The 20,040-nt window shown below is 48.0% G+C and overlaps 1 protein-coding gene across 1 annotated transcript in view; it reads right to left on the bottom strand.

The window, feature by feature from the left end:
- Window positions 1–20,040, bottom strand: part of ZDHHC17 (zinc finger DHHC-type palmitoyltransferase 17) — a 1,301,491-nt gene that overhangs the window by 593,214 nt on the left and 688,237 nt on the right. The gene's annotated exons all lie outside the window — the stretch shown is intronic.

Here is a 20,040-nt window from a genome sequence, read left to right as displayed (position 1 = left end):
TTTATGGTAGTTATTGCTGTTTTTTTGCAGAAACAGTAGTTTTTGCGCAAAACGGCCGTTTTCGCTGAATTTTGCGCAAAACGACCGTTTTCGCAGCATTTTGCAAAATCGCTATAAGCTGGAGGGTCTGCCTAGGCTGTCAATCACACAGCAGCGTGGCTGTCCTGAAAGGCTGTCCTGAAAGGACACCCAGCCAATCGGGACTGGTTGCATTCAGGCATTCCTAGAGACAAAGGACAGGGGAGTTTCGGGACCCTCCCTCACATCCTGTCCTTCTAGACACAATGGAGCCAGAGGCCGGGCTTCAGGGCGCAAGCCCGCCAAAGGCAAGACAAAGGGCTCGAACAGTAAAATCCTGACTGACCTCACAAACAGGAAATGACAAAAAAAGAAGTCGGGGGCCATTTTGAGAAAATGGTCACCCATGGGTGGTGTACTGCAGCTGAGGGTTCAGCCTGCAGTAGAAAAGCACAATGGTTGGAAGAATTATACCACTGCCACCAGCCATTTAAAGTAGGGAGGGTAACATAACATTTTTACACGAGAATATAGGATAAGGGACTACTAGGTAACCCCCCCCCCCCTCCAGCACTCAGTATAGGATGGAGTGTGCTGGACCTACAAAGGGAAAAAGGTAAGTAAATTCAATATCTCTACTATTCTTGGAAACTGTAGTTCTCACAAGGAAAGGTATTTAAGCCTTAGGAGAAATCTAAAGGATTTATCAGTGACACTTCACTGAAGGTGCTGTGTGTCACCATACAAAAAGCAGATGCCTATGGAGTTTGTCAAACTCCAAAAACAGTGAAGACACATAATACAAATCAGGTCAAAACACATGGGACAGTGAGAAAAAGGTCTCCCTCACTCCAGGGTTGAAATTAAAACATCCTAAATCCAGCAAAAGAGCTGGGGGTCTCCAGGGATGAAGGGAATTAGCACCGAAATGAGAATTCTCCCTAACAGTATGCTCTTTTGGTCGCTTTACCTTTTTAGGGTATTCTCTGTTTCTCAATCTCTCAGATATTATAGACACCTCATTAGTGTACAATTTTTGTACTATTTCTCTTCAACCTTAAAAACGGACCAAATGGTAAGGTGTCTCGGAAGTGTTTTATTTGATGGCTGGTATAATGGAGCAGTCTATTCCGATCTATGGGTTTATGGAATGGTTTTACTAATAGATGGCTTTCTTCTTGGTAGGTGGTAATATCTAAAGCATTCAGTTCCCCATTATTCATGGTATAAGTGAATTTTAAATGTCTGTTTTGTATATTCAGCCATTCAATAAAAGTTGTCACTAATTATTTTGATCCTTCCCAGATAATCAGTATATTGGCTATATACTGTTCCCATTTAATTACTTGAATTTTAAACAGGTTATTCTCAGCATATATCACTGCCTTCTCATAGTATTCTACACAAAGATTGGCTAGGCTTGGGGGCACTGTGGCCCCCATAGCCGTGTCCTCTATTTGATATACCTTTCCCCATGCATTCAAAATATTTTTTTGTAAGTAAACGCCTTAACAAAAATAATTTGGGGACTGGATTGGAATCGATACGATCCCTCAAGATTTCTTCGACCACTTATAATGTAGTTCTCTAGGGTATATTTTTATATAATGATATAATGTCAAGGTCCACCAGTAGATGTTTATTTGGATCAAATTCCATGTTTTCAAAGGTAGTGGTCTGCAAACTGAGAAAGGGGTTCTAAAATAGAATTAATCCCCGACACTATTGGTCGTCCCAGTGGTGTTTTAGGTTTATATAAATCTTTTGAAGGCAATACAAAATTGTCATTCTGGGCTCTGCATTCACTAGAAATGTTGCTTCCAGTTTGATGATCCATTCATTTTCTCCGGCCCAACTTGCCTTCCATTTAATCAGTTCTTTCAGATTCTCGGTTGGGTCGACATCTAGTTTTTCATAAAAAGTGGAATCGCTTCAAAAGAGGTAAGGGCTTTTTTTGTCTTCTTTAATTAAATTCTTCCCAGGTTTAGCTTCTAATTTTGAGACTTGTGCCAGAACTTTATTCTCAAAAATGATAAACTTTGGGGAGTATCCTTGTGTGGGTCGAATAAAGGTGGATGTTTTTCTTAGGCCAGGAGCATTTGTTGATTCATAAGGCTCCACATTTTCAAAACATTTTAAATGCATTTTCCGCATAACAAAGCATTCTTTTAAAAAAAAATGTATTTCATTGGTTTTAACTGATACAAAGACAGCAACATATCACAGAACAATAAAACCAAAAAGTCCCAGTCAGACTGCGCCAAGGAATTGCCAAGTAAAGCGTTGTAGTCTGAGTTTAATTGTGGGTGAAAACACAGCCTGACACGGGTTTCGAGCTTTTGACTAGCTTTTCATCTGAGGCTTGACTTGGAGTTATGAGGTTTTTGGCAGTAAAATTGCCAGAAAGGAGTAAGGCTCAATTACTTCGCAATTGCGATGGCATCTGACTAGGACTTGAGGAGAGCAAACATAACAAAATGCGCTGAAGATGCAGTGTGACTGGGACATTTTGGTATTTTTGTTACCTACAGTGTTAGTATATTGGCAGTATACCCACACCTTTCAGACAGCCGCAGCCTTGTGCCACTCCTATTCTGTTTCGTACAAGCGCTGTGGACACTTGACTTACTTTGCCAATAGTGGTCTATCACAGAACAACATTTCTTAAACACTACCCCCCCAACTAACCCTCACTTGCCCTCCCCTCCCTCCTAACTCCCACCCCCCGACTGCCTAAAACATTTGTGTATTATCTATTAAATGAAGAAGAAAAAATAAACCTTGCATCATATGGCACACCTCACTCTGCTATTGGACTTGATCTGCCTCCCCCCTTCTATGGCTTCCGCTGCAAACAGAGTATGCAACAAGGTCTCCCATGCTGCGGAGCCCGCCGTGGCCTCACCTCGGCTACCCCATACTGCACTCTTTCACGACACAGTCTCCGGCATGCCCAACGCTTCAGGTTTCGCCACCAATCCTCCACTGCCGGGCCTCGAGGAGATTTCCACACCATAGCTATACTACATTTGGCGAGGATGCACGTCAAATCTTTCATTTTATGGGCATATTTTGTGCCCTTGCGACGTGGAAAGCGGCCCAGCAAGCATGCCCCGGGGAAAGCACATCTAGGTTCAACCTCCTCCCGCCCCTCTGTGTAGTCTATTCGCCACCCTCTGCCAGTATAGCCCCACTACTGGGCATGCCCAAAACATATGCAGCAGGCCAGCTTCCAACACCTTGCACCTGGGACACACCTGTACTGCAGCGCCTGGGAAGCGTGAGATCCTCTGAGGAGTCATATATTCCCTGTGTGTCACCAACAGCTGTATGAGCTGCAGTCTTGTTTTCTGTGACAATCTTATGGTATCCCAGCACCTGCCCCCATTATGCATCTGTAAACTCTGCTCCCAAGTCTTCCTCCCATTTGCCCTGTATCGCTAGAGGGGAGGAAAGTTCATTAGTCAGCAAAAGGTCATATAGCCATGATATAGTGAGCCCCCTTCAGCTATGTCATAAAGGACATCTACCACTGCGTGTTGCCCCATTAGTTCGCTTTATGTGGGCCATCGATGCATAATCTCCCTCTTAATTGTGCTGTGTCACAGATATTGGCTTTATGTATTCCAGTGTGTTGTATCAACTCTGAAAAGAGTACAAAAGTCATATCCTGCAATAGGTCCCCCCATTGTGGCCACCCCACAAGTTTCCCATTTAGTGCGTATACCCCTCCTGCTTTGTGTTGAAGATTCTACCACAGAGACCAGACAAATCTGCACTGAAATTGGGTCTGTGAGCCCCGTTGCCGCCAAAGCTGTGTCCCACATTTTCACCCCTTGATTTCCTGATCCACAGCAATTCTTTCAGGTAATAGCGTGACCCCCATGGGCTGCAGCATCAATGTTTGCGGGGTAGGGTCATCTGCCAACCAGTCCACTATAAACTGTACCTGCCTGGCTACGTAGTATAGTTCAAACTGCGGCACCCTGATGACCCCCCCCCTGCATGCGGCCTGTTCAGCGGTGATGCCACTATTCGATTCTGTCCGTTTTGCCACAGGAACCCTCTAGAAATACTATCCAAAGTTTTAAAGAATGATCTAGGTAAATCAACGTCTCCCGAAGATTGTCCCTCTTTCGGTACTGAAAAATATCTCAGGACATTGTCACCCAACTCATCGAAGCAGTCAATGACTCCTTTACCTCTGAGATTATTCCAGATAACTTAAAACATGCTTTTGTCATTCCATTGTTAAAAAAGCCTGGGCTGGACCCGACGGTTCTGTCCAATTTTCGCCCTATCTCTTTGCTTCCCTGTTTGATGAAGCTCTTAGAATCACTGGTGTCTCCGCTCCTTAGCGCTTTATTGGAATCTTCCAATTTCTTCGACCCATTTCAATCTGGGTTTCTCCCTGGTATGGGAAATGAGTCGATCTTGGTCTCTGTGTTGCATGAACTGACTCGCCTGGTTGATGAGGGTGGGGTTGGCGCTTTGATTCTGCTCGATCAGCAGCATTTGGTACCATCGACCACACTACCGATACCTCCCGGCTTTCCACAGCTGGTCTCTCTGGCAGAGTACTGGCTTGGTTCTCCTCCTTTTTGTCTGGACACACTCAGTCTGTTGCTCTACCTCATTTTTGCTCTCAAGCAATCTCTTCTTTGTGATGTTCCTCAGGGTTCTTCTCTGTCTCCCACTCTAATTTCTACATTCGACCTCTTCTGGCCATAATCCATGCTTGCAGTCTGCTCTATTCCTATGTCTATGATACCCAGATCTTTGTGCGGCTGGATCTCACCAAATCAGAATAGGCTGCCCACCTGAAAAACTGTCTGCTAGCTATTGGTGAGTTGATGGTGAGAAACTGGCTTAAACTCAATGGTGGAAATATGGAGGTGTTGGGGGTGGGTTCTGCTACGCCATCTCTGTTTTGGACCCCACAGTTTTTACCAGTGAGTCTTGGCCCTTTCCCACAGCAGGTCTCATCAGCAAAAGACTTTGGTGTTAAAATCTCGGCCTCTCTGTCTATGGCCGACCAGGTCTCATCTGCATGTCAAATAGCATACTTCAAACGACAAACTCTCTGTAAAGTTCTTCTGTGTATCCCAGCCAAATTCCATGCACCTGTTGTGTCCTTACTCATTAGTAACAACACCCTTTACTTGGCTCTCCCTAAACATCTTTTGCGCCGCCTTCAGCTGCTACAGAATGCGGCAGTCAGGGCCGTTCTTCATCCTCCTTGGGGTGCCCATATGACCCTGTTGCTATGACAACTTCACTGACTCCCCGTCGAGGAACGCATTAGGTTTAAAGCACTGTGTATTGTGCATAGGGCCATTTATGGATTGGGTGCTGAATTTCTTCAGAACAAATTTGTTCTGTATACTCTCTCTAGGCCTCTTTGATCTCAGGAACTCAGGACTTTACAACCCACGAGGTTAAGCCTTAATCGTACGGGCGGGCATGCGTGCGTTCTTGGTAGCTTCTGCTAAAGCCTAGAATCAGCTTCCCTTCCCTTTTGTTCCGCCGTGCACTTAAGACTTTTCTGTTTTAATTCTGCGATTTGAACCTTCGCCTTCTCGCTAGTGCCGAATTGCCTTTGGGCTTATGCTGCGGCTCTATAAATTGTATTAAGATAAGTTATTAAGATAAGGTATGTGGAATGGGACAGTTAAAAAAAAAAAAAGTGCAGCAACCTGGGCAGCACTACCATCTTCAACAGAGCCGCCTTTCCCATCAGCGAAAGGGGCAGTCTGGCCCAGAACTTCATAGAACTCAACACCCTCCAAGGTCCTTGTGTTCTGTGCATGCTCCACCACTGGGCCTTGATACATATGGACTCCCAGATACCTGAACGTGGATACTTTCCATCATAGAGCAAGAATAGACAGCGCCCATGGGTCTAACTTGTGCAGACCCGCTAGAGGAAACAAAACCGATCTATCCATGCTAATTTAATTCCAGACAATTTCGGAAAGAGTGACATTGCTTCCAGTAACAATTCCAAATTATCTTCCGGGTTCTGAATATATAACAGTGTATCATCCGCGTACAGGGATATCAGATGTCTGGTCCCATCTATTTGAATGCCTGCCCTTATGTATTCCGCCCTGGGATACTGGGCAATAGGTTCCATGGCTAACACGTAAAGCAGTGGCGACAACGTGCAACCGTGTCTTGTCCCCTTCTCCAGTTCCCATGCCTCTGCGATGCGTTTCCCCATTTTCACCCTAGCAATCGGTGTAGTATAGACTAGCTGTACCCACTTTATATGTCTGCCCAAACCTGCACAGAGCTGCATAAAGCCAGTCCCATCTAACAAAATCAAACACCTTAATTGAATCTAATGAGGCTTTCGTGCACAGTGTGTCCCAGGGTGCTGTGCAATCTATCACGTGATTCAATCATCTCAGATTCCAGGACATGCTCCGCCCTGGTATATAGCCCATTTGATTCAGCAACACCAGGTTATGCATCACATTTTTCATCCGATTAGCAAGTATGGATGCAAGTATCTTGCTGTCTTGGTTAAGCTTTGATAGGGGCCTGTAAGAGCTACACGCCTCAGGAGGCTTGTGGGGTTTAAGATGAGGTATAATGATGGATTCCCTCAAGCTCAGCGGGAGAACCCCCACCTCATAGGAACCATTAAAGGTGTTAAGCAAGTGAGGGGTCAATTCTTGAGCGTATTCCATACAGTTTACTAGGGAGCCAGTCTACTCCCGGTGTCTTCCCCGTTGGCAGGATTACAATCGTGCTTTGGATATCTTCTAGGAAGATAGTTGCTTCTTACCTCCTGACTCAACAGGAGTACTATCTCGTCCAGCACTTCTCCTAAATGGGCCCTTGGTGTCCAGGATCCCTCCTGATAAAACATTTTGGTAAAATTCCAGAAACGCGTTGTTGACGCCCTTCTGTGTATGGCACACGTCCCGTTGTTTCATGTATATAGAGTGTATGGTGCCCCGTTTATCCTCCTTTTTATACAGCCACGCCAGCAGGTAGCTGGGTTTATCCCCTTCTATCAGTTGCCGCTCGGTACATCTTGCAAAACTGTTTGCCCAACCTCTCCCAACATTCCATGCATTTCTGTTTAAGTGCAAAGACCCTTGCATTCTTGTCTGCTCTTGAGATTGTTCCAATTGTCTCAAGCTTTCCTCTGCGGAGGACAAATCCCTGCCTTTACTTGCTTGGACACCATTTGATACTGCTATGGCCGTTCCTCTGATCATTACCTTCAACGCTTCCCAGAAGGTCCCTCCGCTAGGGACACTTCACTTATTATGTGAAACATAATCAATGATACCGTCTTTGATGCAATCTCAGAATGGGGGGCCTGCAGTGACTCACTTCTGAGCCGCCACGTATGGATCAGAGCTCTAGGGGGCACATGCTGCCATTGCAGATAAAGCGGTGCATGATCCGACAAAACTCTACCTTTGTACTGAGCATGCGTGATGAGGTGCGCTAGTTCGCATCCTATAAAAAGTAATCTATTCTTGTGTACACTGCATGGTGTGCCGAGTAGTGCAAGTAGTGTCTGCTGTCCATGTGAAGCACTCTCCAGGCAACCACTAAGGCGAAGGAATCTAGGAGTCTCTGCAGCGTCTTAGCAGGCAGAGCCGGTCTAGTATATTTAATGTCTGATCTGTCTAGGAGAGGGTTTAGCGTACAGTTAAAGTCGCCTCCCCATACGATGTTATATTCCTATAAGGGCCCAACCTGGGTTATAGGGTTTGGAAGAACTTAGCTACTCCGTGGTTGGGGGCATAAGTGTTGAACAGTCATGTATCCACCTGTTCAAGGAGGCCCTGCACTACCACCATCCTACCCTCATGATCCGTTTTAACCTGAGTGACCTTAAAGGGTATTAAGAGCGCAATCCTTATTAGGACTCTGTGCGTAAACTGAGTATGTAGAACCCAATACCCGCCCCATGGCCCCATTTACTTGCCAGCAGTATTTGCTTCTCAGCTGTGAAGTGTGTTTCTTGCAGCATGGCTATGTCCACTTTGCATCTCCTGACGTATGAGTAGACCCTATTCCTTTTCACACAGACATTCAACCCCACACATTTCATGGGAGGACATTCACAGATCCATTTGCTTTTCTTCCCCTCCAACGGGCTAATCCACCCCAACTCAATGCCAATCTCTACTTTCTTATGAGGTGTTCTAAACAAAAATGCTACACTACTAGTCCCCATTGACATACGTGCAGGCAAGCCCCTCCCCAAACAAAACCTTCCTGACATCCCCAACAATAAACAAATGCCCAGCTGCGGTCCTGCTGCCCAGGCATGTCCCCTTCTCATGTTCGCCCCACAGCGGCCTGCTTGAGGCTAGTGCACAGTGGATAGGCACAAAAACAAGTGCCCATAAGAAAGAAAAGAACCGGGAGGGGGCAGGTTGGCGCCAGCAGCAGCGAGTACGACCTCCCTCGTCATGGTGTACGTTGCTGACCAATAGTGAAGCCCCGCCATGTACAAAGAAGGGAAAGAGTTAGTTAGCACCAGAAGTTTGTTCCAGGGAGAGTCCCACCACTAGCGAGAGATCAATTGACTTGGGGTGCCCACCCAGCTGCGGAGTCACTGGAGCACTGCGTCTTGCCTTGATCCATTCTAGGGTACCATAGATGCTACTGGTCACCAGTTGCGTAGAGCTTCCTTTACGTCTCCCTTCATCGTCTCCCTCTTTACCGCCAGGGCATACCTTCTCCCTATCCATCCAAGCCTGCGCTTCCTCCGGGAGGTCAAAGAACCAGATCCTGTTTTTATGTATGATTTTGAATCGTGCAGGGTAGATCAACATATACTTCAGGCCTGCCGCTCAGAGCCTTGACTTGGCCGCTGAGAATTGCGCCCAGTTTTTTTGTACTTTAAGTGTAGACGGGGTGATTGCCAAATCTGCCGAAGCCCTTTTCAGTTCACTGCCTTGTTTTCTGGAGTAGGCCAGTATTTTCTCCCTGTGGCTGAGCATTCGGACTTCCCTCAAGAAGAGTTAGGCAGTATGTAGAGTATACACAATAGGTACAGAGATACAGTAGCACAAGCAAACAGTGACCAGAGCTTTGGTGTAAAAGTATATAATTGTTTATTTAAAGAGACACTTGTAAATTACACTAGCAACAAAGAGGTAAGTAAATTCAGCACACAGTCACTATTATATATATACAACCCTAATTACTTATTAGACAAGTCTTAGTGAGAAACACCACTTATTTTCAGACAGAGGTGAGCGCTTAACGTAAGATGGCACTCTAATAAGTTATTAAAAAGGGAGGGAAAAAGGCAGAGTTATGGAAGCACACAAAATTCAATACTTTTAGAAGAACCACAGTAAGGCAGGATAGGCAGAGTTCTACTGGAGAGCAAGGAAGTCAATTGCAAGGCCCACTCTTGGAGAGAGCAAGCAGAAGGGGTCCAGGTTCACACAGTGGGGTTATGCCCAAAGAGTCTTGTAGATAGTTTGCACACCAAGAATGAAATTCAAGTCAGGAAAAGTTAGCTAGGTTTTCCCAGGCCAGCCCAGGTTAGAAAGTCGAGGCTTTACTGTCACCCCGAACGATCTGTCGCAAGGGAAGCCAGGCGGGACACAGTACCTTAAGTGTGAAGGAAGCTCCAGCGGGGGCAGTTGTTCCTGGCAGCGGGTGCAAGTCGGTGTTTTGTCCAGAGGAAGAGGAGGTCTCGCCGTGGAGGAAAGATAAAGGTCGTTGCACTGCCAGGGAAGAAACCAGCCACAGATTTCTTCGGTTAAAACTACCCTTCTCTTCGCGGTAGTGGTAAGCCGGGGTGCTTGGCACTGCAAGGCGGCCACAAGATGCTCCAGGAAGGTGAAAAGAAGGCAAAACTGGTTATCCCCACCAGTCAAAGGAAGAAGACTCTCCGGACTGGAGATGATCTCTGTCGTCCAAAAAAGTGGTGAGACGGTTCAGCAGGGCTCCACCGGTGGGGTCGTCGTTGCAGGTCGGCTCAGCTTCTCCCTCCTCGGATTCTTAGCTCCTGTGGCGACTTCTGAAGTTCCAGTCCCCAAAGCCCTGCTTTTATGCAGCAAACCCCCATTCATTCAGCCTAGCTGTCAATCAAACATGCTAAGTGGTGAGTCGGCCGGCTCACCACTTGGGCCAATCACACAAGAGTGCGACTTGAGTTGCCAAGGCAACCCAGTCCAAGGTGCCTAAACCCCCACCTACACCCCCCCCTGTGGTACCCCAGACAGAGTGGCACCACTTTTGGAGGCTTGTGCGGAGAAGCCCGCCAGAAATGTGGAACAAAGGGCTCGACTTGGGTTGGAGTCACAGAAGAGAACACAAACGCCATTTTAGAATCGAGTTCTGGCAAAAAATACCAACCGGTGAATTAATATTAAATAAAGAAACCAGCGGTATGTTCAACGCTATAGGAATTAAATAATTAAAGTTGGTAGCCTCGAACAATGGGAAAATCCCATATAGATGTATTCGCGGACGAATATAAAAAGTAGCATCCACTAACACCAGCCAAAACTCGATCAGGGGGGAGGGAGACGTGCCCCCTCGAACAACAGACCCCGGGGCAATCGAATTGCCCCGACCAGTACGTCCACAATATGATGGTTTGTACTGGTGTCTGTTCATAATTTGGGACTAGTAAAGCCAATGGTGACTTTACATGCCCTGGGAGACAGTAGTCAATCCCAGGGTATGGAGTCTGTGTTTGGGGGTCGCTACGACACCCCTGGGTTACGGCACGGAGGGTGCTGTGTAACCCACATAAAAAACACATGGGACCCTATGGAGTAAAAGACCCTATAGCCCATAAAACACATGGAGAGACAAAGGAACATCTCAAATCATGTCTAAGAGTGGGAGTAAAAGAGACTCACTCTTAGCAGGAGAAAAAAATAAACCCCAAAAATCCAGCAAAGCTGCTGGGGGACTCACTAGGTTTGGGAAATTAGCCTTTACAGAGAATTCTCCCTAACACCATCATATACTGCATTATTGTACTTACCTCCTGTGTTGAATAAGTCATTTGAATGCATTTATGAACCTATGGTGAATGTATGGCATATATTACTCAGTGTAATCTTACTTCTGATGCTTGTATCTGCTTAGATTCACATGCTATGCATAGGCCGACATCTAGTGGTAGTCGCCGACTATTACACAACTATCTTTCAAAATTTGAAAAGGGAAGTTGACTGGGTGTGTATTTCTCCAGCGTTGGTATCTTTCATGCTGTGAATATTCCCCGTCGCCAGGCTGGGAACCTCGGTCATTTTAACTTAGTGTTTTCCCATGGAAAACTTCGACACTTCAGTGTCCTAGCAACGTCCTTTTTGGGTGCTTTAGCCGCCACCAATATGACATAGGTTATAAATAGCCCCACCCCGCGGCTTCCCTAACCTCCAAAGTACAGGCAACCCGAACCAGGTTTGCCTGCAGGGGCGGCCGGTGGGCGCATGTGAATCCATGAAAGATACCAACGTTGGAGAAATGGAGTTACAGTTAAGAAACTACTCCCTTCTCCAGCATTGGATCTTTCATGGTTTCACATGCTGTGAATAGATTACATAGCACAACCAAACATGCATGGTGGAGTGCAAAGGCAAACCAATACAGAACCAGAATCACATACATGAGACCAAGTAACCCATCAGTGATCAAGTTCAAACAAAAATACCCTGAAGCTGCGGGGCCTACCTTATGGAAACAGGCATTGCAGGACGGCCCGTCCCACCTGCACATCCTCACCATGCTGCTGCTCCAGACAGTAATGCTGGGTAAAGGTATGCGGCACTGCGCAGGAGGCCGCCTGGCAAATGTCCACCAGCGGAATCCCTGACCATAATGCCACTGACAAAGCCGTAGACCTCGTCGAGTGTGCCCTCGGATTCCTTTCCAAAGGCTTCCCAGGTTTAGTGTGGCAGAATGAGATAGCAGATGACACTCAGCGAGAAAGTCCTTGATTGGAGATTGCCCGTCCCTTGACGGACGGTCCATAGGCCACAAACAGCTGTTTAGAAAGTCTGAACATTTGAGTACGATTCAAATAAAACTTCAATGCCCTCTTAACATCCAGCAAATGCAAAGCCCGTTCTGCAGGCATGGAGGCTAAAGCGAAGAACGAGGCCAACACAATAGAAGAAAGTTTATGAAATGTGGTTGGCACTTTTGGGATAAAGTGTGGATTAGTAGCCAGCACCACCTTGTCCTTGAAGAGGGTCCACAACCAATGTTTGCAACTCAGACATCCTTCTGGCCGAAGTAATAGCCACCAGAAAAGCCACCTTCCAAGACAAAAACTGCAAAGGCGTCGACGACATTGGTTCAAACGGATGCTTCATCAGACCCGATAGAACATCATTAAGACTCCACACCGGAGGAAGCTTTTTAACTGGAGGAAAGGTCCGAAACAGTCTCATCAAGCATTTCTTGAACGGATTATCACTAAACAGGGGCATAGCATGCCGTTTCTGAGTGAATCTAGAAATTGCTGCCAAGTGTACCTTTTTGGAGGAGAATGCCAGACCATTTTCTGCCAACTGATAAAAGTATGGTAAAACTTGCTCCGGCGAAATTTTCAAAGGGTCCATCCCAGGTTGACCTTTACACCACACAATAAACCTTTTCCATTTACACGCTTAGGAGGCATTCGTGGACGCAGCCTTTGCTGCCTCCAAAATTCGCCGACAGTCACCAGAAAGTTTCAGCAGGCCAAACTCTGAGAAGTCAGGAGCCAAGCCGTCAGGCTGGGAGACCCCGGATCGTGGTGCCAGACAGCGCCCTTGTCCTGAGACAGCAGGTCCGGTATCACTGCCAACCTAATCGGCTCTGCCACGGACAGATGGAGATCTGAGAACCACGGCTGCCTGGCCCAGAAGGGAGCCACCAGAATCACACGGCATGGGTACCGCCGAATCCAGTGGAGGGTCTGCCGAATGAGTGGAAACGGAGGAAATGCATAAGCAAACTGGTCCGTCCACTAGAACGGGAACGCATCCCCCAGAGACTCGGGATGAGCCCACCTGATGGCAAATTCCTTGCACTGCTTTTTTTTAATTATTATGTTAAACAACCCATCAAACTTAACCAACCTATAGGACATTTCCATAAATACACATCTTGTCTTTTACATTTGCATGTTACGCTTCACAGTCCTCCCCCCTACCGCCCCCTTAAGTCAAGCTCCTACTTCAATGCCTTAAAGTTCGTTACTTAGGGTTGATCTCCTTTACTGTTTTCAGGCGTATCATCTTCACTGGATTCGACCTGGGAGAGTCCCGACATCACAGCTACCATTTGCCTCCATGCTACCAGGGATCCCGCATCCTCCTCCCCTCCCCTGCTGCCTGCTTCGTACCATGCCATCGTCTCAGCCCCTGCCCACTTCAGGAGGTCGTTCCACCACAACTCTAATCTGGGGTCTTTGGGCTGCTTTCCTCCCCATGGCGATTCTCCGTTTGGCCAGGATGTAGGTCAGGTCTTTCAGTTTACTGATACGTTTTAAGTTACGTGGTCTAGTGAAGCCCCCCAGCATGCATGCCCATACTGACTCCACCTCCAACTTGATCCCCTTTTGGCACAGGCATTGTTTAACCTCCTCCCAGAACCTTCCCACCTCCGGGCACGCCCAGGGCATGTGAATCATCCCGGCATCAACCGCCCCACACTTGGGGCATTTCTGTGTCACTGAGTTTCCAAACCTAGCGATTTTACTGGGGGTCAAGTATGCCTCTGAGCTCTTTCCCATTGCCCATTCTGCATAGGTTCTCCCACCACCTCCTCCCAATCCTGCCTCAATTGGAGAAACTCCTTACCCACTCTGGACATCAGTAATTCATAAATTCAGGATATTTCGTGCCCGCCCTCCGAGATATTGTACATCGTTTCAATGACTGTCAGGTTGTTCTACTAGTACTGCCTCGGACCACTTTTCTCCCACTCCTTTGATTCTGGTTTATGTAATGTATTGTCCTGTGTGTACCTCGGTGTCTTCCATTATCTTTTGAAAGTCTAGTACTTCCCCTTCTTGCCATGTCTTCAAGGGTCACTAGGCCCATCGGTTGCCAAAATTAACGGATCCCTTTATCATTTGCATGTCCTCGCTGCATAGTGTACCAGAGGCACCAGCGGGGAGCACAGGGTCGGGTTTCCCACCACTTGGCATCCTTCGTGCCACGTTTTCCAGCCTACTTCCAGCAGTCTCGCACGTCCTTGCATCTCTGATTTAGGCAGCCATATTAGTTCTCTTAGAAGGAATGGGGTACAGTCCCCACTTAGCAATCTTGCTTCTGCCGTCTCTTCTTCAGACAGCTATCTGGCCACATAGTGAAGCTGCCCTGCCAGGTGGTAGATCTCGAAATTCGGTAGGTTTATGCTCCCTCTATCATATGGGTTCTGCTGCTTCCATAGGGCCACACTTTTTCTGGAATTATGCCTTATGAAGCCCCTGCATAGGCTCTGGAGTTTGGTGAAAAAGCGTTTGGGTAGTATGTGTAGAACGTTTGTGAAAAAGTGTAACGGCCTGGGCAGAATCATCATCTTGAGCAAGGCCGCTCTGCCCACCATGGCCGGGGGGAGTTTCCCCCAGAACCCCATGCTGTTCTCGATGCCTTCCACGGCCCTCTCTGTGTTGTATTTATATTTGTCTGCGACCGTATGATATATATCGATCCCTAAGTATCTGAAAGTTCTAGTCTGCCAGGGTATCTGCAAGATAGGTAGGTCCCTGTGTGGGGACCCCCTATTTCTTCCGAGGGGGAACATGCTTGACTTCTTAGGGTTTACTGCTATACCTGAAAGGGTCGCGTAGTATCCATCACTTCCAGGACATACTGCAAGTTTTCCTCTGGGAAGCGCAGCTATAGCAACATATCATCGGCGTACAGTGATATCAAGTGCGCCCCCGCCCTTCGTGTGGATCCCTATCTCCCCATATTGTTGTCTGAGGCTGATCGCTAATAGTTCTAGTGCAAGTATGTATAGCATGGGGGACTAGGGCAGCCCTGCTGAGTTGCCATTTATCAGATTATCGCACCAGTTTTGACCCTAGCTATTGGGGAGCTGTATACCATCTTAACCCACCTCAGATACCCAGGTCGTATCCCATATTCTTTTAAGGCCGCCATCATCCACGGCCACCTCACAGACCCGAAGGCTTTTATTGCCTCCGGCGAGACTATTGCCATTTTGCCGAGCTCGCTCTCTGTCTGTTCCATTATATGGTGGAGTCTCCTATGGTTGTCGGTTATGCTCCTTCCCGGAACATAGCCGGTTTTATCAGGGTGTATGATTTTATTAATTACCCTTTTTAGTCTGTTTGCCAACACTGCCGTGAGAATTTTGCTATCTTGGGTTGACATGGATAGGGGTCTGTATGACTCGCATTCTGTGCTTGGCTTACCGGGTTTTAGAAGCGGAACACAATCACTGCTTCTCTTAGGGATTCTGGCAGCCTTCCCCTTTCGAACACCTCATTTAGCATTAGCCAGCAGCAGGGGGGGAGGGAGTACTTCTTGCCTATACGTTTTGTAAAATTCACTAGGGAGCCCGTCTGGCCCCGGGACTTTGCAGGTGGGTAAGTGCAGGACCACTGTCTCAAGTTCCTCTATGGTAATTGGGGCCAGGTTCACCCTTTCCTCCTCATTTAATTTGGGTAATCCTATGTCTTCCAGTGTTTCTAGCGTCTCCTGCCCTGCTTCCTTCCTCTCCTGCATCTTCATAGAGGCGTTTGTAAAATCTAAGGAACCCCTCATTCACTCCCTCCTGGGTGTCCCAGATCTGCCCTTCTCCTTTATCTCCCCGATTACCGTTCTCAGTGTCTCATTTTTATATAGCCATGCCAACAGCCATTTGGTCTCCCCCTGCGTGTTGCCTTTTCGATGTATTTTTTCTAATTCAATTTGCATAGCCGTCCCCAGAGCTCCCTATTGGCTTGCTGTAATTGGTTCATTTGTTCGGTATCCTCCTGTGAGGTAGCCCCCTTCCGCATCATTGCTTCCAATTCCTTCTCCGTCTCTTGTAGCTCTCGCTCTATGCCCCCTTGGAGCCCTCTAGATTTGGATATGGCCGCGCCTCTTACTACCACTTTAAACGCTTCCCATAAAGTTTCTTCTGACTTTACACTCCCTGTGTTAGTGTCAAAGTACTCAATCTCCTCCCTTAAATCCTCTCGAAATGTCGAGTTCCGCAGGTCCTCGGCTCCAAGCCTCCATGTCGGGATTCTTGCTCTGGAGGGCTGGTCTCTCCACTCCACAACCAGGGGGGAGTGGTCTGATAGCGTTCTCATCTTATATTCCGGGCCCATCATTTCACCTATGAGTTCAGAGGCGACGAACATATAGTCCAGTCTCGTATATAGGTTTTGTGGGGCAGCATAGTGTGAGTATAGCCTATCAATCGGGTGTTGCTGTCTCCAGATATCCTCTAGCCTGAAGTCTCTCAGCAGGGCCTGTAATGCTTTTGCGGCGGGGGTGGGTTTATCTAGTTTCGTATCTGACCTGTCCATTTTGGGATATAGCGTGCAGTTGAAATCCCCTCCCCATATAATCGCACCTCCCAAGAGGGGGATAATTTTGCCATATAAAGTCCTGAAGTAGGCCGCTGTGTCTTGGTTGGGGGCATAAGTATTTATGATGCTCAATTCTCTGTTCTCCAACAGCCCCCGCAACACTATCATCCTCCCGTCTGGCTCCACCGTAGCTTGGAGCATCTGAAATGGCACATGATGTGCTACCCAAGTAACCACCCCCCTGGCGTAAGCTGAATATGTCGCTCCCACAGTGGTCCCTCTCCACTTTTTCTTGACTCCCTCTAGTTTCTCTTTGGTGAGGTGGGTTTCCTGTAGTAATGCTATGTCCACTTTCTGCCTTCTCAAATACATCATTACCTTGTTCCTCTTCAAGTAGCTATTAAGGCCCCTCACGTTCCAAGTTACAATTCTGAGACTTCGCATTGCCATCCATATTTTGTTCCCCCTCCCTCTCCGTTCCTCTCCAATCTTGTTTGTCATGAATGTTGGCTTGTTCCCCATCTAAATTCAACATTAACTCCCCAACTAACCCCCTGCACCATTTCCCCCCAACTATATTCACTGCACACATTCCCGTCCCTCCCCCCTCCCTGCCCATCGCAAACTGGTGCCCAGCTCCATCCCTGGATCTCAGTCTCCCCTGCATTTGGTCCTATTTCGGGTTGCCGAGATCAGGAACCCAACAGAGTGTTACCGATCTATCGGTATCCTAACTAATCTATTCACGGCGGGGTGAGAGCGAGTTCCATGAGACTCCTGCAGTTTGCACTATATCACCGTGCTTAAGCATCCTTATTAATGCGGCCCATGTAGCAGAAGTCCCAACTACCTTCGCCCTGTCTTATATTCCAGTCCCAGTGTCTGAGTCCGCAGCACTGTAGGTACTGCAGCCTCCATGTTACTTATCTGCGCCGTCTTCCTTCTGGATACCAGTCTCCGATGGGCAGTTCAGTGTGTCGAGCCAATCTGACGCCTCTTCTGGGATGTCGAAGAACAATACTCTGTTTTTGTGGTACACCTTCAGTTTCGCCGGGTAGATTAGCATGTACTTATAACCTGCTTCCCGCAACCTTCTTTTCACTGTGTCATAGTTCATGTGCCGTCTTTGAACCATCAGTGTGTAATCCGGGTATGCTGTGATGTTCGCCGATGCCCTTTGTATCGTTCCCCCTTTCCGAAAAAATTCTAAGATTCTTTCCCTGTCTCGATAGTTCAGGATTTTGGCAATTATTGACCTCGGTGGGGCTCCTGATGGTGGCCTCCTCGTCAAGGCCCTGTGCGCCCGTTCCACCGCGAATCCGCGAGTCAACACCCCTCTCGTTATTTCCTGCAGCAGCATTGTTTCAATGAAGTCCGTGGGGTTTGATCCCTCGGCTCCTTCCGGCAATCCCATGATGCGTACGTTGTTTCTCCGGGTGCGTCCCTCTGCTTCTTCTGCCCTATTTTCGAGATTACTCACGCGTTGTTCTAGGATGTGAATCTCTGATTTGTGAGACGCACATGCGGCTGTGTTCGGGGCCATCTCCTTTTCCAATTTGCCTGTGCGTTCTGCCAGCGTTCCAACATCTTGCCTGAGGAGGTTCACCTCTTCCTGTACTGCACCCACTTTAAGTTCCAGTGCCGCCTTCAGTTCGACCATGGCCGATTCCAGTTTAGTTTCCCATGCTAATTTCAAGTCCGCAATCGCTTCCAGGATCTGCTGGTCTTTGCTCCCCATGGCGGCGTCTGTGGCATGGGTTTTCTCCTCACTTTTAGCAGCGTCTGACATTTGCAGTGTTCTAGCGTATTTGTCCAACGTAGGTGGTTTGCCCTTTCCCTTGGTCTGTTTGCCATCTTGACATTGCCGTATGTTTCTCTTCAGGTGCTTAGGAGTATGGTCTTTAGCGCTTCAGGGTTATTCCGTACTCGACTATGATGCTTACAGGGAGCTATGGTGAGAGTTCTCGTGTGCTGTTTGTTTCGTGTCGCAAATGGGCTGTGTCCTCCCACGTCTTTGGCCGCTGCTGTTTCTTTCAGTCTTTGCACTCTGGCTCTTGGTGGGGCCTCTCGCTGTCTGCGCATCCAGGGGCTTGTGGGCCTGTATTGATGTTACTGTGGGCCTTACAGTCACCAAAAGTGGTCTGGCTTGCCACTTCGCGCTGTGTCTCTGCTGCTGTGATTTCCGGTGGCTGCCCCACGTGTCACTTGGAATATTTAGTTGCCCTTCTCGCTCTTCTTCTGCTGAATGTCAGGCTTGTGTGATGCACTGTGTGATAAGACCTTGTTGGTGTGAGTTTACAGCCCGGTATCAGCTTGCAGCCGGGGCCAGTCTGCTTTGAGCCCGCCTCTCCCTCTGGCAATTCCTGCCCGTGTGGCGTTGTTTGGTCGCTAATGCAGTCTGTTTATGGGGTCCTCAGTGGTCCTTTCAGCTGGGTGTGCTGCGCGCACCCTCCTTTTGTCGCATCATGGACTTGATAATGCCTTCCTTGCCTCTGGGCCACGGGTCCGTGGGGATTAGTATGCCTCGGCTACTTTATTTTAAGGGGTGGGGGGAGGTTTTGCCGCCGATCTAGGCTAGTTTATTATTGTGGGCGGACCGGAGTGCACCTCCCATACCACATAGTTGTGTAGTATCAGGCATCAGACGTCTGGTTTACTACCAATCCACTTTTGTGGGGTCGCCTGCGGCATGATCCAGTCCCACCGCCGCGCTGACCCACTGTTTTCAGGTGGTCCCACTGTCCGGCCCCCCACATGCGAGCTGGCGACACTGTGCTCCATATACTATTTACAGCCCCATCAAGCACGTTATGTGTGTTGTGCCGTACCTGCTTCAGACCTCCACAAGTCCCTGTGTCTCTGCCTGTGCCCAACTGTGTGTCTTGAGGGGCTGGGTCAGCGTTTAAAAGTTGAATGAGGCCTCGTGTTATATTTTATAGCACCATTGTGCTGACCGGCTTTTGCAGGATGACTCACCAGGGCTCGCCGCTGGCTCAGTTGCAAGCGTATTCATTACACTTCACAGTTCCTGGTCTCCCGTTGTGACATTGTAGCTAGTGTTACTGAGGCATTGCAGTGTGCTATCGATAGACTGTTTATGTCTCCAATCGTCGTGTCTCTTCGTCCGGTGCTTCGGCAACGGTAGCGAGTGCCCGCAGTGTTGTTTCCTTCTAGGCAGCCGCTCGGTGCATCGGGCAGTGCTCGGGTCTCCTTGTGCGTGCTTCCCTGTTGTATATGCCGGTACTGTACTTGTTTGTTTGTGGCCCCTGGCGTGCGATTCAAGCCTGCTGTGTGGCAATGGGGAATCCTTGTTCTTTTCATCCGAGTCTGAGCATTCTCATATGTATCCGTCAACACTTGACTCGCCTGCAAGTGGCCGTCTGCACACGGATACTAAGTTTTGTGTCAATTTCTTTGTTCGCCTCAGGCCGCCATTTTGTTTCCTTTGCCTCCGCGCCGCTGCAATTTTCGTTGGACTGGATGCACACGAGTCACTGTGCTAGTCCGCTCGGCATGACGCTCCAGTCATG

Source organism: Ambystoma mexicanum, chromosome 12, assembly GCF_040938575.1.
Source record: "Ambystoma mexicanum isolate Mex_15411 chromosome 12, UKY_AmexF1_1, whole genome shotgun sequence".
Classification (NCBI taxonomy): domain Eukaryota; kingdom Metazoa; phylum Chordata; class Amphibia; order Caudata; family Ambystomatidae; genus Ambystoma; species Ambystoma mexicanum.
Note: the sequence above shows the minus strand (reverse complement) of the source record. Positions and strands in the feature narration are given on the sequence as shown.